Source organism: Camellia sinensis, chromosome 1, assembly GCF_055761805.1.
Source record: "Camellia sinensis isolate YWXY chromosome 1, ASM5576180v1, whole genome shotgun sequence".
NCBI classification, from domain to species: Eukaryota; Viridiplantae; Streptophyta; class Magnoliopsida; order Ericales; family Theaceae; genus Camellia; species Camellia sinensis.
In genome coordinates this window covers 213220800-213239106 of record NC_138961.1, presented here as the reverse complement: position 1 = coordinate 213239106, position 18307 = coordinate 213220800, and the positions used below count along the sequence as shown (strand labels likewise).

At 38.8% G+C, this 18307-nt stretch overlaps 3 non-coding genes and 1 pseudogene across 3 annotated transcripts; all 4 read left to right on the top strand.

Moving 5' to 3' along the window:
• Positions 1-9604: 9604 nt before the first annotated feature.
• Positions 9605-10976, top strand: LOC114273140 (uncharacterized; annotated as a pseudogene).
• A 3851-nt stretch (positions 10977-14827) lies between these two features.
• On the top strand, positions 14828-14908 carry LOC145806365 (small nucleolar RNA U30). The gene has a single exon (XR_014349386.1). It is a non-coding gene; the product is annotated as a small nucleolar RNA U30 (small nucleolar RNA).
• Positions 14909-17429: 2521 nt separating this feature from the next.
• Positions 17430-17509, top strand: LOC114273144 (small nucleolar RNA U30). The gene has a single exon (XR_003632951.2). It is a non-coding gene; the product is annotated as a small nucleolar RNA U30 (small nucleolar RNA).
• Positions 17510-17956: 447 nt separating this feature from the next.
• LOC114273142 (small nucleolar RNA U30) lies at positions 17957-18037 on the top strand. Its single transcript, XR_003632949.2, has one exon. It is a non-coding gene; the product is annotated as a small nucleolar RNA U30 (small nucleolar RNA).
• Positions 18038-18307: the final 270 nt, after the last annotated feature.

Below are 18307 nucleotides of genomic sequence, written 5' to 3'. Positions count from 1 at the left end.
CACTTTTCCCTAGTCCCATCCAAGGGATATGCTGGAGCTTGTTCATGAGGTACACAGACTGTGCGCTGACATACAATCCCTCATTAACAACCAGAATGCTCTGAACGACCCGGGCCTCGACTAGGGTAAATCCTAACAGGAACACATCCTCCGTGCCATGCTCGATTTCTAAAACCGGTGTAGACACCTCTGGCGGCGGATGGATTGATGAATTCCCAAAAAACTATAGCCACCCCCTTCCATGGGGGTATTTAAACATTTGGTACAGGGTGGAAGAGACTGCCTTCACCTGGTGCAACCACGGCAGCCCTAGAAGTAGATTAAAGGTTGCAGGAATGTCCAAGACATGAAAGTCAATCTCGTGCTATCTTGGACCAACATGAGTTTGAATCTTCACGGTCCCCATCACCTCTCTGCTGGTATTGTCATAGGCCCTTATCACCTGGGTAGTTGGCACAAAGTCCGCGGGCTTCAACCCGATTGCATATGTCGTCCTCGACGGGCACATGTTAATGGTGGATCCCGTGTCGACAAGAACCACCGGTATCCACTTGTTTCTACACTCCACAGAGATGCAGAGAGGTTTGTTATGGTTTGCGCCCTCAAGCGGCAGTTCCTTGTCAGAAAAGGTCAACGTCAGGGAAGCTCCTCCCGGAAAAACCAATCCTACCAGCTGCTTAGGCGTGATGTCTATTGAAAGTTTGGCCTTGTCCATTGCAGAAAGGACAGCTTGTCTATGTACTCTTGAGGCTATAAGCAGTCCCCAGATGGAGATATCTGCTTGTATCTTCTTGAGCTGTTTCAGCACAGCCTCCTCTTCGAGCAATTTATATTTTTACTTCTCTGCCTCCTTGTCCTTTCCAGACACCTCTGGTTGGTCTAATTGCGGGGGCTTGAAATACCGCCCACTCCTAGTCATGTGGTCAACCTTGCCAATATACCAGGTATCAGCTGGCTGATTTTGCCCCCAGTCTTCATCTGTGTGGGCAAGACATAGGTTGTCATCTTTTCACCACATGCCATCGGCAGCCTACAGACACCTGTCCAGCTCCGTTACAACTATTCCTGTGCCCACAGCACCTTGCGTTCCTATGCTCGCAGCACGTTCCGTTCTTATGCACACAACACGTTCTATCCTCGCAAGGGCTTTGGCCTTTCTGGCTCTCTCAAAATCTTCGATCTTTTCCCGCTCAGACTGCTTCAGTGCAGCTTACTATTCAACATCTCTTGTATTCAAATTGCCCGGATCCCGAGCGAAATTCTTAACACCGGCGCTCTCCGGCGATGCATCCTAATTGTCAACCCTTCCGGCCACTGTTGATGTCCCTGTCCCTGATGGACCCTATTCTAGCTGCGGTTGTTTAACAACATCCAGCTGGTCGTCAAGCCACCCAGTAGACTCTACTAACTCATCCAAATCAAACCAGTTGACTGTCACGTCTCCTGGATCTTGTTCGTTGAAAAACTGAAGGTTAGCAATGTCCTCTTCCAGATCGGCTAGGTCATCTAGCCCCTGATTAGGTCCATCCTCCCATACTACACAAATCTCTGCCCCCACTGGCAATTCCACATTCGGCCTAGCCTGGCCTACTGATGTAATGTAACCGCTCGGGTTGTACATGAAGCTCACAGACCCTTCAAGCTCTGTACAATCATTCTGATCTGCCTCCTTAATCGACCCACTTTCATCTTTGATAGCCGCCACCATCACCATTTCAGGTTGGGTTTGGGAGATGTCCAACATGTACAAGCCAGTTCTATCAGTGATGAACACCTTCGGCTTGGGTAGGTGAGAAAGGGTGATATATATGCTAGGGTCGTATGACACAACCCCAGTTTGGATCATATTCATGCGTTTGGGAGGTGGAGCTTGGTTATGTGGTGGGAGAGGGTTGGTTGTGACATTCGGTTTCTCCGGAGGCACGATCACCTTATTGTCAATGAGATCCTGAATCTCATGACGCAATCTAAAGCATTGGTCGATGTCATGACCATGCTGTTGGTGAAAGGCGCAGTACTTCACCGGGTTATGGGTTGGTGGGAGATTACTTGTTAAGGGCCACGGCTCTAGGGGCTTCAGGTGCCCTTTCCTAATCAAAACCCCCAAAGCTTTGGACGGAGACATACACAGCGGGGTAAAGGTTCTCTGGCCTCGAGGTGCGAATTTGGCTGTTTGTGAGCTACTTCCGGATGCACCGATGAATGGCGTAGCTGAAAGGGTTCTTGGGGGTTGGTGATGGTGACGATACTCACATCTAAAGCTCTGGCAGCTGCAGCACTGCTTGTGCCTGCATTCATATCGCGGTTGAATGCCCTCTTGGGCTGTTCTCTTTCATGATCAATGAGGCCCTGTTTCATAGCGTCCTCGATCTGCACCCCTATCTCATGTAAATCTGCAAAGGTAGAGAGAGGGAGAACGATCATCTTCTGCATGAGCTTGGGCTGGAGGTTGTGCACAACCATCAAAATCTGATCTTTGTCAACAGGCCTGATGGTCATCATCGAGGCCTTAGCCCTCCACCAGGTCACAAAATTGGAGAAGCTCTCCTTCGGCTCTTGCCTAGTTGTCTCGAGATCACGAGTTGTGATCTCGATCTGTGTATTGTAGGAGTATTGAGCTACAAAGGCCTCAGCTATCTCCTCCCAATTCCTCTTAACAGAGTCTTCCAGTTTTGCATACCAAATAGCCACTACACCCAACAGGGTCCAGCCAAACAAGGAAAGCTTCTGCAATCTAGAGAGGCCCATCGGCCTTAGTATATCCGAAAACAACCGCAAATGCACCATAGGATCTCCAAACCCGTCGAAACGGTCTATGTGCGGCATTTTAAACTGATCTGGCTCAAAAGGAGAATCCGGTAGGTTGGTAGGTGCTTTGGATAGCTGGGGTAGGATCGGGGTTGGAGCTGGCCCCGTTGGATCATCCGTATTATCCTAGACGTTAGTGGTCTCCCCGAGTATTGGAACTCTTGGTGGGGGAGAAGCTGGGTGCGAAGTAGATGCTCCGGCTTGCTGTGGTGGTTGTTGTTACTTCAGTCTAGCAATCAACTCTGCCTGTTGTGCCATAACCTCGGCCTGGCGTGCGGCAAATTCTGCTTGACGGGCAGCGTCCTGCTGCATGGTCTTCATACTCTCTTGGAGCTGCCGCATCATCTCCTCTATACCTGCCATATTGTATTGATCTAGCTGAATAACCGATTTATATATCCCTGTAGTAAAAACTGAGACCTCAGCCTGACTGTTCACTGGTGGGGTAGACCACTGATCTGGCGACCGCTGTACCGATACACTGCGCCTTTTTGACCTCCGTCTGGTAACCGGGGGTAAAGAAAGGAACATTGCTTGTCCGTCTATCAGATCCCTGGATCGATTAAGTCTACAACCTCTAACCCAGAGTGCTCGGGGAATATCTGCCTGGTCAGATGCAATGGTGCTAAACTACCCTGTAAAAAGATAAATAAAGCATAATAAGGAAACAATGAACAGAAAAACAGAAAGCATAACAGCTTAAATAAAGACAACACACAGTTGGCAAATACAAGCTGGACGAACTGTTCTCAACCACTGATCACTGTTCCCGAATCACTGCCCCAAATCTGAATCTGATACCCACAGGTAAAACCGATTCCCAAATACTGACGCCCGCAAGCCTGATACCCATACTTGCAAACTGATACATGTATTCCTGTAGAGGCGCACTCTAAAAGCACATAACAAGCAAGTGAGAGCCAAAACACCCCTATGTTGGGGTAGGGTTTCCCTGTCCTATTTTGTCAGGAGCTAGGGTTTCACTACGCACGCAGCGGTTTCAAACAACCTACAATCGGGTAAGCAACCTGTCTTAGCTTGGAATGGTCACTACAGTTTCCGATATGCACTAGGTCGAATGGTCAAAAAGGGTGCTCTGGTAAAATCGGGGTTTGTGTTCCCGTCGTGGCAGAGCCCGCAGCCGGTCAGCCTTATGGCACGCTTCACAAAGCAAGTCTCCGGTAAACCGTTCAGGAATAGCATACGACAAACACGGTATCCTAGGCGTATCAATGCACATGCAATGCAAAGAAACACATAAGTGTAATCAAACCAAGATATCATGTGTTCGAGTCAAGTTCTCTAAATCCCTAGCAGAGTCACCAGAAACTATAGACGTGCCCGAGCGTCCCGGCCCCCACGCGCGAGATTTGGCGTGAAATCTGATTTGTTCATTAGCTACTACAGTTCGGACTCAATGTCACAGTTCTGAATCTAATCTCGCAAAGTGCAATGCAAGACCGATAAATCACCAAAGAGTCTAAATCCGGCAAATCGTTTTGGAAAACTGATTTTAATAAAGAAGTGCCAAATATGGACTACTTTGCCAGATACAGAGTCGCCACCTAACTGTTTTTGTTTTGGGAAATTTAGGAAACCCTGACTCGTGCATAAGGCCACGTGTCCGTCATCACCAAAGTTGCCTCGGCTCGGGAACTTGGGTACGAGAGGGGAAGGTTATGCAATGAGCACCCCCACTCGCCCGATCAAAGAGATCGGTCTTTACTAAGCATGATATTCTGTTTTTGAAAACACATGTGTTCTTATTCCGGTTTATTAGCTAGAATTACTATGTGATGCGCACAGCATACAAGTATAGACTAGATCGCCTAAGTTGGAACAAAACATCTCATGTTTGTTTGTTTGAAAATGGTTTGAAGGTGCTACTCGCAAGTAGGCTAAGTCATGGATTTTGCCACCCTCAAGTGGGCTTAGAAAACATGATTTTGCCACTCTCAAGTGAGCTTAAAACTCGCATTTCGATGGATTGTTCCAATTCAAGTAATCCAGCCTTCACCCACAGGTATTCAGGCAATTAATCAATTAAGCAAATAACCTCATGGCAAGCATGCTATCATGGCAGCACTCACACTCATGCAAGATGCTAAAGCATAAAAGCTTACCTAGTACTCCGAGCCAAAATAATAGCTAGTTAGTAATCAATGCATGATCCTAGCTATGTTAAGATGGCTAATGCAACACATGCAAAATACAACTAGAAATAGGCTCGGCTATTCTAAAATGGCATATGAGATGCAACTTGATTATCATGTATTCAAGTAGGAATTGAAATACAATGTTGTTAGTATGATGTGCCGAGCCCGGTGCATGCAATACAAATGAATGGATGCAAACATGCGAGCATAGGAATGCTAATCAAAACATGGCCTAGAACTAACCATCATAAGCGGTTAAGTAAAAGGGAGAAAGACGTGGGGTTAGAAGACATTCACACACTCACACACACTTATTACAAAATTCACCCTCTCGACGGAGGGTCCGAATAAATAATACAGGCCAACTAATTAACTAACTATCCTAGCTAATTAATTATTACAAAACCTTAACTAATTAAGCAAATTAATTAAGTTACAAAACAGACTAAGTAAACTAAAGAGACTGCCACAGCTCCGCCTCGCAATGATTGAATGATGCATGCTCGATTGCCTCGCTCGGAAACCCGTTGTCATGCCTCATGTTGCCTCTGTTTGCACTGTTCTGCACCTCTGAGAACTGTGAAAATACATGTGATGCTTCTGAACCACTTCATGGCCACGCTGAGAGGTCATCGGCCAAAATGTGAGGCCATCGGCCAGAGAACAATGGCCATCGGCCAATTTTGGTGATATCAACCAAAAATTCCTAGCCGATCGACCATCTTTTCCTGCAAATTGCTCCTTTTGTTGCAGCAGAGGACAAACAAGGGCATGGCAATACATTTGCAAGAAAATGTTGTGCACCTATACCCTTTATCATGTTTGAGACTCAAATGAGTGTAATGTTCGACCCTTGAGCCATCAATCACACATTTTGATGCATGATGGCCAAAGAGGCCGAATTGCACAAATCAATATGAAATGAATGCACAAAAACACATGAATGCCTCACACTCTGTCATGTTGGATCAAGAGTGTCAGTGACCGAGGGTTGAGGCACATTTCGTCACTTCAAGTACGAAACGTCCCTTGGTCCTCGTGTTTGGTTTGACACCCCAAACCAAACACAATGCAATGCATGCAATACGGAAAAGCTATGCAATGCAACATAAGCATGACAGATGCAATATGACTCAAGCATGCACACAAGGCTAAGGTAACAAGCATGCCAAATGCAATGCGACCTAAACAAGCATGTGACAAAATGCAAGCTAGCAAGCATGCAAAATGTGACCTTAACATACAAACATGCATGGCATGCAAAGATGGACAAGCATGCAACAACATGCAAACTAGCAAGCATGCAACAACATGCAACATGTCAAGCATGCAACAACATGCAAAGATGGACTTAAATCAAAATGGGGAGGCCTCAGCCATGCCCAAATCAGTGGCCAAAATGCTAAGAAATGATGGAATGAAATGCAAAATAAGCATGCATGCCAATTGGCCTAAAGACTAGGCAACAATGCACAATCCTCAAACATTAACAAGAAGTGAAAAGCATGACAATGTGGCAATGAGGTAAGCTCTATAATCATGCAAGGAGTGGTGCCAAACCACTCAAACAAGTTGAGCATAACATGCAAGAAAGCTCAAGGCTTAAGGCTAGCCAAGGAGCTTGTACTAAGGCCACATGAATCAAGCCCCAAAGAGCCAAGGGCACCCAAAACAGTCCCAAGGCAGGTCAATACAAGACCAAAATCATGCTCGAACCTAGCCAACACAAGCTAGAATAAAAGACCGAAAGCATGAAGCATGCAAGGCTAACAAAGAGGTGTTACACTACACCTATTACAACCAAACATGGCATGACTTAACCGATAAAAATCAAAGTTATGGTATGTCAAAATATGCCCAAAAACCCACTGAGATGGCATCCTCAAGACCTAAGCATAGAGGCATGCACAATGACCCACTCTTAAGGCATAAAATACCAACTCTTCAAAGCATTGAAAGGATGAAAAATGCAAGTGTATGGCTACACTACATGGACTGAAATCACATATGAAATGATGCCAAATCATGAAAATGGTCCAAGCAATGCATGCTAATGACTTGGACACTCAAAGCTAACATGCTAGATTGAACCATGGCTATACAAAATAGTGCATGCATGACCAAGACAATGCAAACCAAAGCTAGAGCATGGTAAAACAAGGCTAAAAGCTCCTTTGAGTTGAGCCAAAACATGCAAGAATGATGGCCGAAATGCAAGATGCATGTTATGCTAACATGCAAGATTACTCTACAAGTATATGAAGCATGTAAGAGGCTATCAAACCAACTTAAAACAGAGGTATTGCATGGCAAGATAACACCAAATACTTGCTGAAATGGAGTCAAAACAAGCTAAGCAAACATGCTACCCTTATTAGCTAACAATACAAGCATATGAGACATAAGGAGAAGGGGGTGTCCCTCTCCTATTCAAGACTCCAAAAACACTTCTCTGCCACTGAAAATCCTCGGGATTTCAGTGGTGAGAAGGTCAAAACAAGATGGTTCCAAAGCTCAAAAGGGAAGGCATAAAACAAGGCAAAACAAGGCCTAAGAGAGGGTATACAACCCCCAACCAAAAAGTGACCTGAAAGAATCATCTCAACTACACAAAATCAGAACTTTTTTCAGTTTAGAGTTAAGCTTAAAACAATATGCAAGTAGGTCTAAAACCTTAAGCAAGAATGGGGGATTAAAAGGTTAGTTGCTCACCCTTGAAGAACACCTTCAAGAACACTATTCCAGCAACGTTTCTGAGCTTAAACCACTCCAAGAACTCCAAAACCAACTCTCTAGTACCTCAGCAATAAAAGGATGGTGTATTGCTAGGTGTTTGTGTGCAATAGTATGAAGAAATCACACTTTTGGGCACAAACAAGAGCAAGGGGAGAGAGAGAGGTAAAATATATATATATAGAGAGAGAGAGAGAGATATAGAACTTTTATATGAAATTTTTAGAACCTTTGGAAAGGGAGGGGAGGCTCCCTTCTTATAGAATTTCAATTCTCAAGCTTGTTGAACAAGCTTGAGTCTTGAAACAAATCCCTCCATACACGTGTATGGAGGATGAGAATTGTGCCCACCAACTGTCACAGCTGGCAAAAAATATCTGCAAAAAGTAGATAGAAAGGTCTCAGCTCAAAAATATGGCCGATCGACCAAACAGAGTGACGATCACTCAAAAATATGGCCGATCGACCAAACAGAGTGCCGATCAACCAAAAAGAGTGCCGATCGGCCACCACTTTTGGACGATGGCAAGAAACCACAGCCGATGGCACAATTCCTTAGCCGATGGGTTGAGGGAATGGTCAACAAGCCACCCTCTTCCCTCAAAAGCAAAACCACAAGTCCTTGGTCCACAACCAATCACAAAACAGACAAGTTGAGAGATCCTAAGGCAAGGCACGCAGCCGAGACCTTCGGGAACTCAAAACGAACACGAGCATGGATGATCATCGAGTGTTCGAACGATGACGTCCAAGTCTTGAGTACGGTCAAAAATGTGGTGTCCACAAGCTTACATTTGATTATTTTGTTAATTTTGCCTTGGGATTTGGAATAAATAATAATTTTTTTGTTTGTTTGAATTTATAAAAAATAAAGTTGTATGTTCACTATCAGAGGCGGAGGGACATTCAGCTCAGGCGGGTCACGTGGCCCCCCTGACTTTTGAATTTTTTTATTTTATTTTATTTTATTGTTTAAGTGTGGTCTGCCTTCCACACGTAGATTTTGCCCCTCCTAATACACAATTTCAAACCCACTAACCCACTGACACACACACCACACGCACGACACACCCACATTTGTATATATATATATATATATTTTTGGAATCCCAATCCTAATTAACAATTGACACACAACTTTTTTTTAGGTGAGTGCACACAACTCCAATTACAGCAAGGTTAAAACTCGAAAACCCTAAAAGTGTATGAAATTCTTTATTTTTTTTATTTATTCACAGTATTTGTGTAGTATTTTCGTATTTTCTTTGTCTTCTTTGTCTCCCTTTGTTGCTTTGCAATTTACCGACTTGCGATTCACCAAATTAGGATCACACAACCTTGGTATCTTCTCTTCATTGTTTACAAGTAACTTTATTTTTTTTTACTTTTAAATAAAAATTATGAGTATTAATTTATAATTATTTGTTAAGTTTTGATTTGTAAAATTTTTTTATTTGTTATTATTTATGTTAAAATAAGAGATTTTGATATGCTAAAATTATGAATCTTAATTGGTGGTGATTTATATTAAAATTAGGGATTTTGGTTTGTTGTTGTTTGTGCTAAAATTAGGGATTTGATTTGTGCTAAAATTAAAAATATTAATTTGTAGTGATTAATATTTAAATTGGGAATTTTGATTTGTTATAATTTGTGCTAAAATTAAAAATTTTGATTTGTTGTGATTTGTGCTAATTTAAATTTTTTGATTTGTAATAAAATTAGAGATTTTGATTTGTGGGGGGTTTGAGATTTTGATTATGAATTTTTATTTTAATTTTTAGTTTTTTCAAACAGTCATAGAGAAATATTTCAAAAGAAAATCAAAATTAGACTTATCTCTTTCTCAAGAAAAAGATGATAATTATTCTTCTGCAAAACAAAGTTGCATAGAAATTAACTAAATAAACCTTCCTGCAGATCCAAGACTACAGCCTCGGATTATGGACTATAATGATAATGATCGAGACCGAATTCATAGGGCATATCTACAAAAAGGTCCTTGTCAACCTCGTGATCATAATTTTCCACAAAAATCTTTTGGACAAAAACTTCAGCGATTTAATCAAGCTTGGTTTAGTGAATTTCGTAATTGGTTGGAGTATAGCATAGCAAAAGATGCAGCATGTTGTTTATGTTGTTATCTTTTCAAACCCGATATTGGAGATCAAGCTGGTGGTGATTCTTTTGTTGGTGAGGGTTTCTCAAATTGGAAGAAAAAAGAAAAAATTCAAACTCATGTTAGAGGTCCAAATAGTGTTCATAATCAAGTTTCGAGTAAATGTCAAGACTTGTTAAACCAAAACCAACATATTGAAACGATTTTTTTCAAACAATCCGATCAAGCTCGAATTGAGTATCGAACCCGTTTGAATTCATCAGTTGATTATGTTAAATTTTTTCTAAGACAAGGACTTGTATTTCGTGGGCATGATGAATCTGAAAATTCAAGTAACCAAGGAAATTTTCTTGAACTTCTCAAGTTTCTTGCTGATCATAATGAAGATGTCAAAGTGGTTGCATTGAGCAATGCTCCACAAAATCTCAAGTTGACATCTCCTGATATTCAAAAAGACATTGTAAATGTGGCCGCATTTAAAACTATCAATGTGATTATTAGAGATCTTGGTGATGTACTTTTTTCTATTTTGATTGATGAAGCCCGTGACATATCAATCAAGGAGCAAATGGCAATTGTAATATGATATGTTGACAAAAAAGGACAAGTGATTGAGCGCTTTTTGGGTATTGAGCATGTTACTAAATATGAATGCTCTCTCACTTAAACAAGCTATGGAAAATTTATTCTCCAGACTTGGATTGAGTATTTCCAGATTGCGGGGTCAAGGATATGATGGGGCTAGTAATATGCAAGGTGAGTTCAATGGTCTTAAAACACTTATACTGAAAGAGAATCCTTGTGCATATTATGTTCATTGTTTTGCTCATCAATTGCAATTGGCACTTGTAGCCGTGGCAAAGAATAATAATCAAATTGCCTTACTTTTCACTTTGGTTTCTAATGTGGTGAATGTTGTTGGAGCATCATGTAAACACCGAGATATTGTTAGGGAGAAACAAGCTGCAAAAGTTGCTAAGGCACATAATAATAGAGAGCTATCTAGTGGGCAAGGCTTAAATCAAGAAACTAATCTTAAACGTGCTGGTGATACACGTTGGGGTTCACAGTATGGTACTTTAGCCAGCTTGGCTAGTATGTTTTTAATAGTGATTGATGTACTTGAAATGATTTCAGAGGATGGTTCAAATTCAGAATAACGAGCAGAAGCAAATGTATTGTTGGACTCAATTCAATCATTTGAGTTTGTATTCAACCTTCATTTGATGAAAATGATATTGGCTATTACAAGTAAGTTATCGCAAGCACTACAAAGGAAAGATCAAGATATTGTTAATGCCATGAATTTAGTTCAAATTTCTAAAGTACGACTCCAAAAGATGAGGCAGAGTGGGTGAACATCTTTACTTGATGATATTTTGTCTTTTTGTGAAAAGCATGAAATTGATGTTCCCCAAATGGAAGATATGTTTGTAGCTCGAGGGAGAAAAAGGCGCAATGCTCAAGAAATTACAAACTTATATCACTATCACGTTGAGTTATTCTACACTGTTTTGGATATGCAAATTCAAGAACTAAATTGTCATGATCCGAACCCGCCCTTATGGATTAAGGTCATAACCAGCTAGTAATCAAGAGATTACCTATGGCCTCAAACCCAATAAAACATATTTCAACAGAGTTAAGGGGCCAAGACGGAAGCAAACTTAAAAATTTTGTCCATAGAGCTGTGCTTACATGGCATATCATAATATCTCACATATACTCGTTAATAACCCACACCAAGGAACGTAACATAGAATTTTACACATACAGGATCGTTCAAGTCATAGTCATCCAAACCAAAAGCTTATATACAAAGGTGATGCGACATGTTCACCAAGATAACAAAAGAGTAAACCAAAAGAAACAAAACGGTGTCTCGTGCGTGAGACATTCAGGCTGACTCCACAAAACTTGATTTTCCTCACATACTTCATCGAGGCTGGGTTTGGACATCTCTTTGCTCACCTACATACACATGAATGAGAGTGAGCGAAAACCCAGTGAATAATATCAAATAAAGAAAGTACATGAATAAAATTTAAAACAGACATATCAAACGGCCTTGGGCCCATCCATGTTTCTATCTGGTACATTAACAGCTTCAAGCCCAAACATATCAAACGGCCTCTGGCCCACTTTGTTCCTAACAGACGGCCTTGAGCCCAATTCATTTATGTCAAACGGCCTCGGGCCCAATTCACTATTGTCGAACGGCCTTTAGCCCAATCATTCCCATCAAATGGCCTTTGGCCCAATCATTCATGTCAAACGGCCTTTGGCCCTTCATTCATGTCAAACGGCCTTTGGCCCAATCATTCATGTCAAACGACCTTGGGCCCATCGTTCATGTCAAACGGTCTTTGGCCCATCATTCATGTCAAACGACCTTTGGCCCAATCATTCATGTCAAACGGCCTTTGGCCCATCATTCATGTCAAATGGCCTTTGGCCCAATCATTCATATCAAATGGCCTTTGGCCCACCATTCATGTTAAATGGCCTTTGGCCCAATCGTATATGAAATGCGCATTCGTACTTGAGGTCATAATCACATCATAATCATAATTGTAATCCAACGGCCTTATCCAATCATATGGCATAACAAATATTTGTCCACAATTCAAATTAACAAACTTATGAAACTCAAATAGAAGTAAGCAATTGGACAAATAGCATACTTCAAAATATCTTTACTAAGATATTACTCACAGTGTTCTACTGGTGGATTCGTCCTTTTGCTCGACCTACATAATACATAGCACATATTAGGTCACAAACGATTCAATCCGTTCTCAATTTATTTCTTCTCTTAGGCCTCTTTATTATCCTTTTAGGTCATATACAAAGCTCAATGCATGCCTAAGAGTGCTTAGAAATGGAAAAGAATGGAAAAACTCTCCCCCGCTCGAGCGGACATCAATGTCTGCAAAACTTCTGGGAGCTAACATTTTACGCTCGAGCAGCGCTTTCCTCGCTCGAGCGGACCCGACGAATTCTGGAATTTCCAGAATTGTTCTTGAAGCTCAAACTCAACCCAAAAAGGCTCCAAAACTCATGTTTTTGATACAAAAGCATGGAAGGACATCATATAACACAAGAACATAAGTAATTGGGACCAATTGACTAAAATCATGATCCACCTCATAAATTATCTTGAATTCTCTTCATAAATTTCAAAACTCATGCATTCAACCTCATACAAACTCCATATCTTCATCAATCATGCATGCATGTTAATTTTTTACTCCAATTCTATTTCAAATGGTACAAATGATAGTTATAATCATGAAACTCATGAAAATTATGCATGCATGTTAAGTTTGGTGCTTAATTCTTCATGTTCATCATGCCTCATGCTTGATTATGCAAATTCATGGAAATTCTAAACATGCATGTGCATATAGACTTCAATTTCATCATAATCAACTCAATTCTTGCCCTCATTTACACATCTTTCTTGAATTCACTTATTTATGAATTTAATTTCATGAAGTTGAGCTCAAATACTCACCTAGAGGCTCCAATTCTCAAAAATGTAGTTAAATCTTGTACCAATTCCCTTAGTCTTCCAATCTCTTAGCAAAATCTTCAATTTTGGCCTCTCTCTCTCTCTGAGCCGTGTACTCTCTCTCTAGAGTATATGATCAGATTTTGAACTCAAAAAAAGAAGTGTGTTTGGCCCCCTTTATATACACACCCTTAATCAAGTTTCCTTAACACTAGTTAATTGAGCACAATTAAATCAATTTAATCTAATTAATTCGATCTGAATCAATTTTCAATTAAATTTCACCGTATGCTCTAAAAATTACGCTAATCACAACGACGTAGTCAATTTCAGTTTCTGATGCCTCTACGGCCTTCAATTTAAATTCTAAAGCAGCAAATCAAATAGATTTTCCTATGGTGAACATATAGAAATACAAAAGCACATATAATCATATAATTATCACTCAAAACCATACCAAGCATATAATCACGATCATAATTGAGATCAATTAGCATAACACGGGACAGGGTTATCACGTAAATGCTCATTTCACTGAGTCGAACACTGAGTTGTTACTTTGTGTGGCATGTTTGAATCCATCTAACTTTTTCTCTAGTTTTGACAGGAAAAAGTTAATTCATCTTGTTGAATTTTATCCCAAAGAATTTTCTTCAGTGGAGCTCATGGTACTTAATGATCAACTTGATACATATATTATAGACATGCTATCCAGTAGTGAGTTCTCAATGTTAAATGGAATTGCCGATCTTGCTAAGAAAATGGTAGCGATTGGAAGAGACAAAGTATATCCATTGGTGTATTTGCTCTTAACTTTAGCATTAATCTTACCTGTTGCAACTGCTACTATTGAGAGGGTATTTTCAGCTATGAATATTGTGAAGAATCGATTGCGGAACTGAATGGATGAATGATAGCTTGGTTGTCTACATTGAGAGAGATATTTTTGATGGTATTGACAATGATACTATTATGGAAAGATTTCAAAAGATGAAAACTCGTCGGGGTCAACTGAAAAAGTTTAAAATTTAAAACTTCTTGTAATGGATATTAATTTTTAATGTTTAACATTAGCTCGAAAATTTATTATTATGTTATTGTTATTGATTGGGTAAGAAAAATTTTGAGATTGTAATTAATGGGTGCCCTCCCTATATTAAATTTCTGGCGCTGCCACTGTTTACTAATATTGTTTTTCATTTTGTATTTCCGTCAAAGGTGGTTTGGTTGATAAGCTTGCACCAAAATCAGCTCAAATCAACTTGAGCATATCCCTACTTTCAACAAGTAGACAATAAGGTTAACAAGGTTGTATTGAAAAATTCTATATCTGTCAAAGGTAGTTTCATTGTTGTGTTTGCTCCAAAACCAACTCAAACCGAGCTGTGGACACCCCTACTTTCGATGAGTAAACCATAGGCTTAACTCTTTCACCTTTAGTGAATTTATATATTACTATATATATATGCAACTCAATCTATATATCTGAAGAGAAGGTGTGGTGATGAGTTTATAATAATCTCATTAATCTGATAATTTCTGAGGACGATTTTATAATCCATTCCCAACACACTGAGTGCCTTCTCATATATTCCATTTCTTACGAACACCTTTAATCTTGGATGTTCTTGTATTTTTAGTTTTTGTCATGGCCCCCATTGACTATTAAGAACATTTAAAGTTCTGAAACCTATAACTTTGTCTTGAGTAATACATTACCTGATAGTTTTCCATCTCTAATTTCTACTGACCTTTAGTTGTGTGTAATACTGCACCATCTACCTATTCCTCTTCCTGGTTGTGTTGTCATTTGGACTTTAGTTTGTATTTATTTCAAATTCTCATAGAATTAGCTTGTATGTTGGGTATTGCATGTGTTGTTCTTGAAATATGCTCTATTTTGCATAATTCATGAAGTTTTAGATGGTTAGTTTTTACATGTGCTTTTGTTAATGTGATTATTTATTGTCTCTGTATTTCTAGATCTTATTGTGTGTTGTAAATTATGTTTATATTTTAGATACACCCCGTTGCATAATTACGTCCCTATTAATGAACTTCATCAACTGATAGTGTTTTCATCATGATTTGTAATTGTTGAATGCCCCTTCTATTTGCTTAGATTGTTGCCCAGTGAATGTTTTTAGTTGTTTGGGTTCCTAAATATAATTATCTAACAGTAGATTTAGTGGATTTTAATGACTGTTGCCTGCTGGTTCCTTTTATGTAGTAGTTTCATAGCATCTTGGTTTTTTTTTAATGTGATTGAGCATCTTGTTACAATGCTTTTTCCTTTAACCTGATGTTGCTATAGATCAAGGATTGGATATTCAAACCGTAAACAATCTTTTGCTACACTATATGAGACTTGGAGTTTTATTTTTTATATTAATATACAATTCATAGTTGATTTGGCTCTTTGTTTTTAAAATCAACAACCTAATGTGCTTTTATTTTTCCCTTGGATGGGACGATGCCATTTGTGAAATTACATGAAGGGCATACAAGTCTTTTTCATGCCCAAGTGTATGCATATGACCCTATGCTTGGACAATTGGTTTGTATTAACCATTAAGATCCACACTATAACTCAATTGTTGAAACAAAGTTGAAATGTTGTTGTTGTGTGGTGTGTGGTTTGGTGCTCTAGTTAGTAGCGGTTTACATCATGTAAAATCAAAGTTTGTTGTTTGCAATAACATTCAAGAAGTATATGAGCAGGGGGCTGGAGTGCAATTTGGCATGTGCGGTCCCTCCGACTGCATTGGCTTTCAGTCTCCTGATTCTCCTGAATTTTCTTATATGCTTATATATGCTCGTCATTGCGCAGTTCTATTCATTGTTCTCAGCCTTTTTTGTTCTTCAAACAACTTTAGATTCTCTCCAGCTTCTCCAATTTTGATCATGTCTTCTCATGGGGGATTGAAAAGTGAGTTGTTTATTTTTGGGCCTTGGTTTAATAGAATCAATCTGAATCACACTATTGTTAAAAATTAGGGGGGTGGCTGATTGGTGGGTTAAAATTTGTTGACTTGATTATAAATTAATCAATCAGTCTATATGCATATGCAAAATTATCTTCCCCTTGCCTATGCAATTTTTATTTAGATGATATTCGATTTTATTGCATACTTTTATATTAATTTAATTAATTTGTATTTTAATTTGTGTAATATATTTATGAATAATAGCTAAATTATCTTCCACTTACCTACGCAATTCCTCTTTAGCACCATCACCATTAATTGGATGATATTTAGTTTTGTTTCATATTTTTTTAATTTAATTTTTTTATGGTCTAATTTGTTGAATATAGTTTTGAGTAACAGTTAAATTATCCTTCACTTGCCTACGCAATTCCTCTTCAGCACCATCGCCATTAATTGGATAATATTCAATTTTATTACTTTTTTTTTCTTAATTTGATTATTTTTTAATCTTATTTGTGTAATATGATTTTGAATAATAGCGTACATTTGATTATTTTGTTAATTTTTCCTTGGGATTTGGAATGAATAATAAAGTTTTGTTTGAATTTATAAAAAATAAAGTTTTATTCACTAATACTCTTTTTCATTTTGTATTTCCATGGAAGGTGGTTTGGTTGACCATAAGCTTAACTCTTTCACCTTTAGTGAATTTATATATTACCATAAATATGTATATATATGTAAATCAATCTATATATCTGAAGAGAAGGTGTGATGAGTTTATTATAATCTTGTTATTCTGATAATTTCTGAGGACGATTTTATAATCTGTTCCCTTCACACTGAGCGCCTTCTCATATATTCCATTTCTCACTAGCACCTCTAATCTTGGCTATTCTTGTATCTTGAGTTTTCATCATGACCCCCATTGACTATTATGAACATTTCAAGTCCTGAAACCCGTAATTTTGTCTTGGGATTTGGAATAAATAATAAAATTTTGTTTGAATTTATAAAAAATAAAGTTTTATTCACTAATACTCTTTTTCATTTTGTATTTCCATGGAAGGTGGTTGGGTTGACCATAAGCTTAACTCTTTCACCTTTTTTAGTGAATTTATATATTACCATATATATATGTGAATCAATCTATATATCTGAAGAGAAGGCGCGTGATGAGTTTATAATAATCTCGTTAATCTGATAATTTCTGAGGACGATTTTATAATCCATTCCCAACACACTGAGCGCCTTCTCATATATTCCATTTCTCACTAGCACCTCTAATCTTGGTTGTTCTTGTATCTTTAGTTTTCATCATGACCCCCATTGACTATTATGAACATTCCAAGTCTTGAAACCTGTAATTTTGTCTTGAGTAATACATTACCTGATAATTTTCCATCTCTAATTTCTACTGACATTTAGTTGTGTGTAGTACTGCACCATCTACCAATTCCTCTTCCTGGTTGTGTTGTAATCTGGATTTTAGTTTGTATTTATTTCAAATTCTCATAGAACTAGCTTGTATGTTGGGTGTTGAATGCAGTGTTCTTGAAATATGCTCTATAATTCATAAAGTTTTAGATGGTAAGTTTTAGTGAATTTATATATTACCTTTAGTGAATTTATATATTACTATATATATATATATATATATATGTATGTGCAACTCAATCTATATCTGAAGAGAAGGTGTGGTGATGAGTTTATAATAATCTCGTTAATCTGATAATTTCTGAGGACGATTTTATAATCCACTCCCAACACACTGAGCGACTTCTCATATATTCCATTTCTCACTAGCACCTCTAATCTTGGTTGTTCTTATATTTTTAGTTTTCATCATGGCCCCCATTGACTATTAAGAACATTTGAAGTTCTGAAACCTGTAATTTTGTCTTGAGTAATACGTTACCTGGTAGTTTTCCATCTCTAATTTCTGCTAACCTTTAATTGTGTGTAATACTGCACCATCTACCTATTCCTCTTCCTGGTTGTGTTGTCATTTGGACTTTAGTTTGTATTTATTTCAAATTCTCATAAA